This window comes from Octodon degus, unplaced genomic scaffold (assembly GCF_000260255.1).
Source record: "Octodon degus isolate 3935 unplaced genomic scaffold, OctDeg1.0 scaffold00211, whole genome shotgun sequence".
Taxonomy (NCBI): domain Eukaryota; kingdom Metazoa; phylum Chordata; class Mammalia; order Rodentia; family Octodontidae; genus Octodon; species Octodon degus.
Window position 1 is genome coordinate 2,934,476 of NW_004524787.1, and position 12,347 is coordinate 2,946,822.

At 35.6% G+C, this 12,347-nt stretch overlaps 1 pseudogene; it reads right to left on the minus strand.

The window, feature by feature from the left end:
- Positions 1–7,314: 7,314 nt before the first annotated feature.
- LOC101570366 lies at positions 7,315–11,599 on the minus strand (annotated as a pseudogene).
- Positions 11,600–12,347: the final 748 nt, after the last annotated feature.

Consider the following 12,347-nt stretch of genomic DNA (forward strand, 5'->3'; position numbering starts at 1 on the left):
GTATAGTAGTCTGGGCTGGAATTTGTTTTCATAGAGAACCTGAAGTACTCTGTTCCATCCTCTTCTTGCCTTCATGGTTTGTGAAGAGATGCCGGCTCTAATTCTGATGGGTTTTCCTTTGAACATGGTGTGCTTCTTTTCTCTAGCAGCTTTCAGTATATTACTCTTGTGCTGAATTTCTGGGATCTTGACTATTATATGTCTCGGCGTGTTTTTCATTGAGTTGTAGGGTTTTTGGCATTCTGTATACTTCAGTTACCTGAATATCAGATTGTTTCCTCATATTTGGGAAGTTGTCTGCTATTACTTTTGCCCATATTTTTTTAATGTCCTTTGTATTGACTCCTTCTTTCTCATTGATGCCTGTTAGTCTCACATTATTCATATTCACATCATTTTGCAGGTGATGGATTATTTTTTCCCGCATCCTAGTTGTTTTTAAGAGATCCTTTCTTATCTTTTTACTAGCTGCACCAGCATCTTTGAGATCTGAAACTCTGTCTTCACTTTCACTTAAATGATTTTGCAAGCTTGTGCTTCAGATTTTAAGTTCCTTTATATCTCTTTGACTCTGCTTCATGTGATCTATTTCTTTCCTGTATTGTTCATTCAAGAAATCCGTCATTTTTCTAATCTCCTCTATTTTTTTTATCATTGTCTTCTTTACAAGCAGTTATAAATTCTTTTACTGCAGTGTTTTTTTCAGATTGGGTTTCCTCCCTTTTTTTTCTGTAGTAGATTCTTTACTTCAGATGCTATGAGTTCTGAGAATTCTTTTTTTATTTCAGAATAATTGTTCTGCTCTGTGTTGCTGTATATCTTTCTACTGTTGCTTATTTACTATCGACACTATTAATTCATCCATTTGAGCTGAGCTAGTAGAAAAGAATTCCGCTCTGAGTTCTTCTATGACTTTCTGCTGTTGCTTATTTACTGTCAACACTATTAATTCATCCATTTGAGCTGAGCTAGTGTCGTCTGCACTTTTCCTGGGTGGGCATTGGGTTTCCTCCATATATTTCTGCATTTGATTCTTTACTGCAGATGTTAATAATTCAGGGATTCCTTTTTTCATTTCCAATCTGAGTTCCTGTATACCTTTCTGCAACTATTTCTTTATTTCAGAAGCTGTTGATTCATTGCTTTCAGCTGTGTGATTCCCAATTTGTTCTGTGTTCATTCCGTCTGCACTTGTTATGGCTGGGTTTTTGGTCTGAGATTGTATTTTGCTCCTTCTCATTGTCATTTTGTGTAGCACTGTCTTCTGACCATTGTTGTAGATCTTTGTTGCAGTTATAGCCCTAGCTTCTACTGAAGTTCAGGTATAGATCTACAAAGTTTGGATTTATCCAGCTGTGCCTGGCTTGGGTCTGGCTGCTGTGCTCAGTTACTGCTTGTTGCTGCTTTTGGGGGTGAACCTGTTTTGCCCCTCTGGGAAGATATTCTGCTCCTGGACTAGCTGGGTGGTTCTGTCCTCAACACTTTCTGCAGGGATTGCAGCCGAAGCATTTCACCCCAGGCTTGTAGGCCAGGCCTGAGCTGAGCCTGGAGGGGACAAGGTGGAATAGTGGGGAGAGGCAGCTCTCCAACACACTCACCGGGCCTGGGCTAGGCCTGGGTCTGGGGGTTCCAGGAACGCTGCAGAAATTCCTACTTGCTGGGCATGGTGGGGAAGGGGCTGGGGAGTGGTGGGGGCATCCCAAAGGGGTGGAAGAGGGTCTCACCCATGCTGCACCTGGGCTGGGACAGTAGTTCCCACCTGCAGAGGGTAGCCCGAAGCTCTCCCACACCCTCACCGGGCCTGGGCTAGGACTGGGTCTGGGGTTTCCTACCTGATGGGAGGGGTAGGGGAGGTGGCAGAGTGGTGCGCGGCATCCCAAGAGGGTAGGAAAGGGTCTCACCCACACTGCACCTGGGCTGGAATCAGTAGGTACTGCTGGTGCAGTGTAGCCGTTCAATAATGATCTTTCTCATACAAAAAAAAATCAAGAAAATTGAAAAAAATGTAATAATAAAGCAATAAAAAGGAAAAAAAAAGAAAATTGGAATAAGAAATATGCACTTCAGGGAGTATCACTGTTTTCACTGGTTGACAGTGGATGATCAGAGTCCAGATTTGTGTTGATTGGTCTCAGCAAGGCAGCACCATTATGGTGGTTGTGGATAATACCAGGAAATCTGGGCTTTTATTCTGTCTTTCTCCAGAAAGACTGGTTATTATTAAAAAATCAACCAATAACAAATGCTGGCCAGCCTGCGAGCAAAAAAAAAAAAAAATACTTTTCTACTGTTGGGAGTATAAACCGGTAAAACCCCAATAGAAATTAGTAAGTTTTAGGTATGTGGAAGACCTACCATGGCAAAGAGTACTGCTAAAATGTTATAAAAGCAATACTGAAAGGCTTACTTAGGATTCTGTGGAGGAGCTCCAGTATTAAGAGTCACCTTGGAAACCATATCCATTCTTCCAACACAGACTTTTTAGCCTCTTTCTCAGACCATCAGGCACAGATCCTTTGGTCTGCTGACAGACTTGCACAGAACATTACAGTGGGCTTCAGGCATTTAACTGCATATTTTGGAAATACAGTGCATAGACATAATTTTTGCAATATTCTACATCTGAGTACATAAGCAGCCACTGTAAGCCAAACTTGTAAATTCTTATGTATTTGTATATCTCACATTAGAACTGTTCCTCGATTTAAAGTGAGCCTGGGGAGGATCACATGGAGAGAAAAAACATTTTCTCAAGCTTTCACAGAGAGCAAATTGGTCAAGCAATGGCCGTGACTCATCCTCCGGTCAGACACTGACAAAAGAATGTACAAAAGGTGGTACAGGGCTACAGGATAAATCCTGAGAGTACTTGGATGACCTTCTCAGATACAAAAGTTACAATTCTGGATATATAGGTCTTGCTATATCTTGGTCTTAACCATCCAGTAGAAAACTATAAAAATGAGGTATATAAAGTAAATCCATATTAATACGATGAGCTGTAAAAGGCTCAAGTCAATAACTTCTGAGGATAACCCACTAATATTATAGACTGCTAGACAGTATTAGATGTTTAGTTGAATTCAAACACTTATAGTATTTAGATGCCAATAAAATATTCACCTCTGACAGGACAAAATAAATAAATAAATAAATAAATAAATAAATGAAAATTTTTAAAGAAATGGAAAAAAAACCCAACAATTTTGTTTATATGGATGAATAGCTTTCAATACATATACACTATTAAAGTATAAATTATCCTCATACCTATGCCTATATTTATGTGTGTATATTGTTAGGCACCACTAGAACTATAATTCTAACCTTACATATGCTAAGCATGTCAATAAAATGGATTTACTTACAGCATGCCAACAAGTAGATATACATTAAACAACAAAAAAAAAACTGTTCCTCTATCAAGCACTGACTAATACAACATTACAATGCTTGATATGCTTTCTGAAACTAGGCAGGGTTCCTCTGATGTATAACAATCAGAAACTCACAGCAGTATTTTTTGTTATAAGTTGAGATAAAATTATCACCAAGATAAAAGTTATAGCAATATAAGCTAAAAAATGTTTAAGGTAAAAAACCAAAATTGTATGTAAATCATAGTACTTATTTCAACATGAAAGCAAATTAGATGAAGTTATGTGCTTTATACTACCTACATATATATGTTGGAAAGTACACAGGTATCTACTTAGCACATAGAAAAAACAAAACATTTGCTAATCTACAAGTTGTGTGTAAATGAACTGAAAAACACAGGTTCATATGTCTCTAAATAATCGTACGTTGACACATATTTTGTGCACTCAAAATCAAAATTATATTTTTGTATATAACATATGAAGTGTATACAACAATAAAATTACAGTCAAAGGTATTTGGAAATTATAATTAAAAAGCATAAATAAAAAATTTTAGCAGCCTATATCTCCCCATAGTAAAAACAAAACAAAATCATAGCTTGATAAATAGTAATCATACTTAAAAATGAGAAATGCAATTTAATTCAATTCAACTTATTTTATCAGAAGATATTATATATTAAGTTCAAAGACAATGACTTACACAAAGTTATGTCAACAGTGTTTGTAGTAAACATTACAGATACATACTTCAGTTTTTTTCAAGTTATTTACTGAAACACACAAAGGCTACACTTTGGGAGATCTCTATCTCAGAGTGTATGTTCTGAAAAACATATGAAGAAATAGTGACTTCAAATGTTTCATTTATAGGTGTGCATTTCTCCACTACATGAAGAATTTCAAACTTTTTTTTCATAATAGATTTACATATATAAGATCACTCTTCTGTATCTTCTATGTAGTTGATTTTTTAAAAGAAGTTTAGTGAATGCTTCTCTCACATTGTATACCTACATGAAGTTCTTCCCCAGTTAGAGATTCAAATATATGAAATGAAGACATATTAGCAAATATTTTCCACCTGGATCACATGCATATGTTTCCTTGTCTGTCAGAGTTTTTCTTTACTTGACAATATTAGTATATAGCAAATGCCTTTCCACATTGCTTTTATACATAAGGTTTCCATTAAGAAGACTTCATTCATGTTTTTAATAGTATTTCTTCACACTGCTTGTCATGACTTACCAATTATTGCCACACTGTCTCTCAAGTAAGTGTTTGTTCTCTTTTTTAAAAAAAAGGGAATAAATGAAAAAAAGAGACAAAAAATATCATGGGACTCTCCTGCTACAATGCTGTATATGGTTAGATTTCTAAATTTCTTTGTAAAAATGTGTAATTGCTTATTCATATTTTTAAAATTGTTTTTATTTTTAAATTTTTTCTTCATATTCTGTAACGACTTAAGTTTAACATATCAATATTTGATGGAAAATACCTGTTCCATGTTATGCTTAAGGTGTTTGATATTCAGACTGATAGTTAGGTTAAACCAAACGGCATATGTTGTAGGGTAATAATAAGCTTCTTTTCTGGAAGGTTAACAACTTAAGTTTACAGACCAAAAATTAGAGAAAAAGAAGGGCTGCAAGGACAGCCAACATGTTGGCCCTAGCCTTTCAACGTCAGCGAGGACTCAGGACATAAGCGAACCTATGCTGTAACATCATGTAACTCAGTTGTGTCCCAAACTTTCTGATCAAGGAGATTATGGGGCCAAAGAGGAAAGTGATCGATGATGTAGAGTGTGCCTAAGGAGAGTCACGTAGAGAGAAAACATTCTCTCAGACTTTCACAGAGAGAAAATTGGTCAAGCAATGGCTGTGACTCATCCACATAGCTGACACTGACAAAGGATCTACAAAGTGCGGTACAGGGTTTCAGAATAAATCCTGAGGGTACTTGACTGACATTATCAGATACAAAAGTTATATTTCTTGTTATAAAAAGTTACATTTCTTGTTATAGAGGTCTTGCTTTATCTTAGTCTTAACCATCCAGCAGAAAGGTATAAAAACAAGAGATAAGGGGTGAAGCCATGTTGCTATGCTGGGCTATAAAGGGCTCAGGTTAACAACTTTGGACATTGCCAGTCCTGCGGATCACCCACTACTATTGTGGACTACTAGACTGTACTGGAATATTTTGCTGAATTCATGCACCTATACCATTTAAATGACAATGGAAAACCCTTCTCTGACAAAACTAAACATAAAAGGGGATACAAATGAATGACCATTTTGTATCTGTATAGTCAAAATAGTTAGGACAGATATACAGCTGCATTCTCTTAATTCAATGAATAAGATTTGTTCTAATAGTGTTTGTGGAGAGGATGTCATGTCTGCATCTTGTATAATGAATAACCACTGAGACAACTGTACAATGTATTAATTATTTTTTATTTTTTCCATAATTTTGAGTGTATTAATTATTGAAGCTCTCCTACTGCTTGTTTTTTTTAAATTTTTTTAACTTTTTTTATATGAAAGCTCATTTTATTTTTTTTACATTTTATTTTATTTTTTTTCAAAATTTTATTGATAAACAGATAGCAATGAGACAGTTTCAAATCAAATCGGAAGTACAGTTTCAACAAATGATACACTGCATATATTCTTCTTAGTGGTTAATTGCTGTACAAGATGCGGACTTGAGATCCTATTTACAAACACCATTAGAACAAATCATTCTATTCATTAAGAGAATGCAACTATATATCTATCCTAACCACTTTGAATACACAGATACAAAATGGACATTCATCGGTATACCCCATTTTTTCTAAGTTCCGTTATTGAATATTATAGGTGTGTAAACTCAGCAAAATATTCTAAAAGAGGCCAGTAGCCCATAATAGCATTGGGTCTTCTGTTTAACTGGCAGTGTCAGAAATTATTGACCTGAGTCCCCCACAGCTCAACATAACAGGATGGCTTTACTTCCTATATTTCGTCTTCATACTTTTCTACTGGATGGTTAAGACCAAGGTAAAGCAGGGCCTATGCAACAAGAGTTGTAGCTTTTTGATCTGAGAAGGTCAGTGAAATGCCCTCAGGATTTATCCTGAGATCCTGTACCTCAGATTGTAGAACCTTTGTCAGTGTACTGCTTGGTTTTGAAACTGTCTCATTGCTATTTGTCTCTCAATAAAATTATTTAAAATAGTATTTCTTTGTAACGAATTCCTTTCCACATTTTTTGTACACATAAAATTTCTCCACAGTGTAGATTGTTTCATGTACTTGACAGTGTTGATGTGTAGTAAGTGCCCTCACACATTGCTTGCATGTAAAAAGTTTCTCCTTGGGTGAGTTTTTTAATGTATATTGCAAGCATTCTTTGTAGTGAATGCATCCCATGTTGCTTGCACACATTTGATTACTCAACACAGTGACATTTTATATGTTTTGTAATTCTTACTTTGAGTGCTTCTCCACTTTGCCTACACACATAAGGTTTCATCCCACTGTGAGTTATTTCATGTAGTTGACAATACTTGTATATAATGAATGCCTTCCCACATTGCTTGCACACATAGTTTATTGCCAACATGTGTTTTTCATCACTTTTGTAAATACGCCCAAGAATAAATGTTTTTCCAAATTATTCCCATACATATCATTCCTGTGCATTGTGACTTCTTTCATGCATTTTACAATACATGATGAATACTTTCCCACATTGCTTACATACATAGGGTTTCTGCTCCATGTGAAATCTTTCTTGAATTTTACAACTTTGATTATTTAAGGTATTTTCATATTGCTTACATAGAGTTTCTTCCCAGTGTAAATCATTTCATGAAATTGAAAAACACTGCGGGGCTGAAAACTTTCACACTTTTTCTGATGAACAGTTGATTTCACAACAAAGTCAGTTCCTTCACTAAGATCAGAGTAGATTTTCCCTCATTGCTTACATTGAAAGGGTTTCTCTCCATTCTTTGAACTTGCTTCTGAAAGTTCTGAAAATCACTGCAGGTTTCTCCTTGTTCCTTCCATTTACTCAGCTTATCATCAAATTCCACATACTCATTTGACTTATCTGCAGAGCGAGGTAAGATGGGCTCATTTAATGGTCAATTGCCAATCAGACACTTTCCACAAAAATGACTTCTGACTGGCTTTAAAGCAGATTGTTGATTGTTTGCATTAGCATTTGAAGTCTGATCAAACATGTTTTCATATTGATTGCAAGATTTATATTGATAACATCTGGCTACCTCTTCATTTCTTGAGAATTTTTTTATTCTTTCATATTACAATTGTACCAAGTCATTCTATAGCACACATATTTCTAAATGTTTCTCAAGTTACATCTCTGTAGATCTTATTTAGGGATAGTACCTTGGTACTACTCTTATATCTTCATAGTCACTGCTCTATTTCATGGCTTGAGGATTCTTTTCATGGAGCTTACAGCCAGTAGAAATTACAGAAAAAGTCATCTAGTCACCCATTTTCTAGAAGTTTGAAGCACACAATTTGTGCCTGCTCTGTTTTCCTAATATGGTTATTCACTGTTATAAATTTCCCTTGTAGGACTGCTTTCATTTTGTCCCATAAGTTCTTGTATACTGTATTATTGTTATCATTTAATTGTAAAAAATTTCTAATTTCTAATTTCTTTTTTTATTTTCATCTCTGACCTTCATTGGTCCTTCAGTAGTGTGCTATTTAATTTCCATGTGTTTATAAATTCTTGTTTCTTTTGCCACTGATTCTATTTGCAGACAAAGTGAATTTCAAGCAATGACTGATTAAGAGAGATAAAAATAGGTCACTACATCCTTGTGTATCAAACAATCCAAGAGGAAAAACAACAATTATAAACATATATGCAACAAATACAAGTGCACTTAACTGTATAAATCAAATATTAATGATCATGAAAAAGTAAATACACACTAATACAATTGTATGAGGTTTTACAGTAACGCAGTCTCAAAAAGACAGATCAACTAGACAAAAAATTGACAATGAAATATTAGAACTCAGACATCCTTTTGATTACATGGTCTTTGTAGATGTTACAGACTGTTCTACCCTAAAACCTCAGAATACAAATTCTTCTGAGATGCACATGGACAGTCTCCAAAATAGACCGCATATCAGCTCATAGAATATGTTGATGAAAATGCAAAAGAATTTAAATTATCCTATGCATATTAGTCTTCTTTCTTGATCTTACTCTATGAGCTCAGGAGTTTTAATTCAAAAAATTAAGGCCTTTTTTATTCACTACAAAATGGTCATTCACTTACATCCCCCTTTTTTGTTTCGTTTTGTCAGTGATGGGTGTTCAATTGCCATTCAAATATTGTAGGTGCATGCATTCAGCAAAATAGCCCAATATAGTCTAATAGTAGTGGGTTAGCAGAACTGGCAATGTCAGAAGTTGTTGACTTGACCCTTTTACAGATCAGCTTATTAATATGGCACTACTTTTTATACCTTGTGGTTATACTTTTCTGTTGGATGTTTAAGACCAAATTAAAGAAAGACCTATATAACTAAAAATGTAACTTTTGTATCTCACAAGGTCAGTCAAATCCCCTCAAGATTTACCCTGAAACCATGTGCAGCAACTTGTAGATCTTTTATCAGTGTCAGCCATGTGGATGAGTCACAGCCATTGCTTGACAAATTTGCTGTGTGAAATCCTGAGAGAATGTTTTCTCTCCATGTGACTCTCCTTAGGCACACTCTATATCATTGATCACTTTCCTCTGTGGCCCCATAATCTCCTTGAACAGAAAGTTTGGGACACTACTGAGTTACAGGATGTCATAGTACAGGTTCTCTTATGTCCTGAGTCCTCAATGACCTTGAAGGACTACAGCCAAAATATTGGCTATCCTTGTAGCCATTCTTTTTCTCTAACGTTTTTGGTCTGCAAACTTAAGTTGTTAACCCTCCAGAAGTTAAGCTTAATGATATTATTACCTTATAACATAGACAGCTGATCTTAACATTACTACCTGTCTGAAAATCAAATAGCTTAGACCTAACATGGAACAGGTATTTTCCAACGATCAAAATATTCAGATACTGGCAATGTCAGAAATTGTTGTCTGTGTAGAGGAATGCTATTGACTTTTGGGTATTGACTTTATAACCTGGAAGACCCAATACTATTATGGACTACTGGACTATTTTAGAATATTTTGCTAAGTTAACACATCTATAATATTCATATAACAGAACTTAACGAAAAAGGGATACAGATGAATGTCCATTTTGTATCTGTGTATTTAAAGTGGTTAGGATAGATATATAGTTACATTCTCTTAATGAATAGAGGGATTTGTTCTAATGGTGTTTGTAAATACGATATCATGTCCACATCTTGTACAGCAATTAACCACTAGGAAGAATGTATGCTATGTGTTAATTATTGAAACTGTCCTACCAATTTGGTTTGAAACTGTCTCATTTCTATTTGTTTCTCAAAAAAATTATGGAAAAAAACTGAAAAAATTAAATAAATAAATAAATAAATAATATTCAGATACTTTGATCCAGTAATTCTGTTTCAGCAATTCATTGTAAGGAAACTATTAGAAATAGAGATGTTTCCACAGGAATGTTTGATGAGATGCACTGCACTGCTTAGGGCTAAACTTGGCTGTGGGTGAGTGAAAGCTGACAAAGGCTTAAACAAGCAGAGTATTCCTTCTTCCTACATATCTGGAAGTTCTGAGGCCAGCATCTGTTTAAGATCCAAGTTCTCATCTTACTCTGTAACACTCATAGCAAGTAGCTGTCTTCTTTTTGCCAAAAAGTGGCTCTGGTACACTCAGGATTTGCATCCCTACTCCAGGCAGAGCAAAGGGAGCAGGGCAAGCCTCATGCTCAGCATGTCTCTGTCAAACACCCACAGGTCTTTGCATGCATCTCTTACTGCTCAAAGTGAGTCATGTAACCTCTCTTGGCAGATTTTCATCTAGGTACATTATCATTTCCCTGACCAGAGGTGGTGTTCAACTAACAAGGAAGATGTAATAGGGGGTCTGTTTTACTAGGACATTCTCTGTAACTGTTAATCCAAGGTTTCTGAAGTTTACAGATGTAGAAAATGCTCACCATGTAATACCAAGTGAGAAGCAAGAAAGAGAACACACTACTCTTGGTTTAGTTTTAAAAAATACTTTACTCACACATGAGGAAAAAATACTAATTGTAGCCAGTTGTGGTGATGTCTACCTGTAAGTGTAGGACTGTGCGACGCTGTGGCAGGAGAATGACAAGTTTAAGCCAAGCCTGAGCAACTTAGTGATATAGTGAGACCCTATCTCAATTTAAAAAATTGAAATAGCAGGGGATCTAGCCCAGTCCTAAGTACTGAGTTCAATTCTCAGTACCACAAAACAAAAATTAAACATTAATTGTATTTAACATCTACACACTGTAATTGTTATTTCTAGTCAGAATGCTAACAATAGGTACAATTTTCATTTTATGTTTTGCTGTATTTTCTAAATTTTCTTTAATGAACTTATATAACTGGGAAAAATCCTATTTAAAAAACAGAAAAAAAATATTATTTTAAAAAATGCTTTCTGTACTTTCAAAAGACACTAAGCTAAAATGTACATACCGTTTTCCTCTTCATTGTCAAAAGAAAGGAAGCTGTTATTTTTTTATTTGCTTTTGTGAATTCTTTTTAAGGGCGTCTTGCTTATTTACTTCATCCTCATTTTTCTTCTTTTTTGAGCTTGCTGTTAAACCTGTGTATTTTTCGTCTGACTGCTGCTTGATTGATTTTTGATGCAGGATTCATCTATCAGTTGTGGCTCATTCTTCATCTGCTTTGGCAGCCTTTATTTCTGCTTTTATTTTCATGATTTCTTCAGCTGTCAGGTCTCCCTTTTTAAAAACCACCACTTGGGGCTGCTCATCCTCTTTGTCACTGTGATCAACCTCTTCATCTGGGAGCTGTGGCTGGATTCTCTTGATCTCCACCGTGGGTCTTTCCCGGTAGCCAACTCGCTCCTTGAAGTGAGACAGGAACACGGGCTTGGCGGGCCACACATAGGACACCCAGTTTCTCTGGCTCTTGGCAGCTCCAGGCCAACACAATTCCTTGGGTTGTGGAGCACAATGCAGAGTTGACAGCGCATACATAAAACCAGCTCTTTGAGTCATTAATTCTGTGTATTGTTTTCTTTGTCTCAATTCCAGTAATTTCTGCTCTAATTTTATGATTTCTTCCCAGCTTTGGGTTTTGTACTTGCTTTGCTCTTCTTTTTCTAGAAGCTTGAAGTGAAGCATTAGGGTATTTCTTTGTTCTCACTCTGTTTTCCTAAAGTGTGAGCTCAAGGCTCTAAATTTCCCTCTAAGAACTGCTTTCACTGCATCCCACAAGTTCTGGTAAGTTGTACTTGAGTTTTTGTTGGATTGTAGATATTGTTTAATTTCGTGTTTAATTTAATCTATAACCCATTTTTTACTGAGTAGGGAGTTATTTTATTTCCATATGCTTCTGGGGGGTTTGTGGTCTGTTTTGTCATTAATTTCCAATTTCATTGGCACTATGATCAGACAATATGCATGGGATAATTTGTTTTCTTGCATATACTTAAGCTAAGCATGACCTATGGATTAGTATATGGTCTATTTTAGAAAATATCCTATATGCACCTGAAAATAATCTGTATTCAGATGTTGTGGGGGGAATGCTCTGTACATGACCACTAAGTCTGTGTGTTCAAAAGTTTGGCTTAGTTCTGCTAATTCTTTGCTAATCTTTCACCTGTTTGACCTATCTTTTTGAGATAAGGAGATCTTAAGATCCCATGTTAAGATTGTGATATTGGTTATTAGATTTTTCATGTCCTTTAAATTTGTCTTCTATAGTTGGGTGCCCACATATTTGTTGCATACATATTTCTGA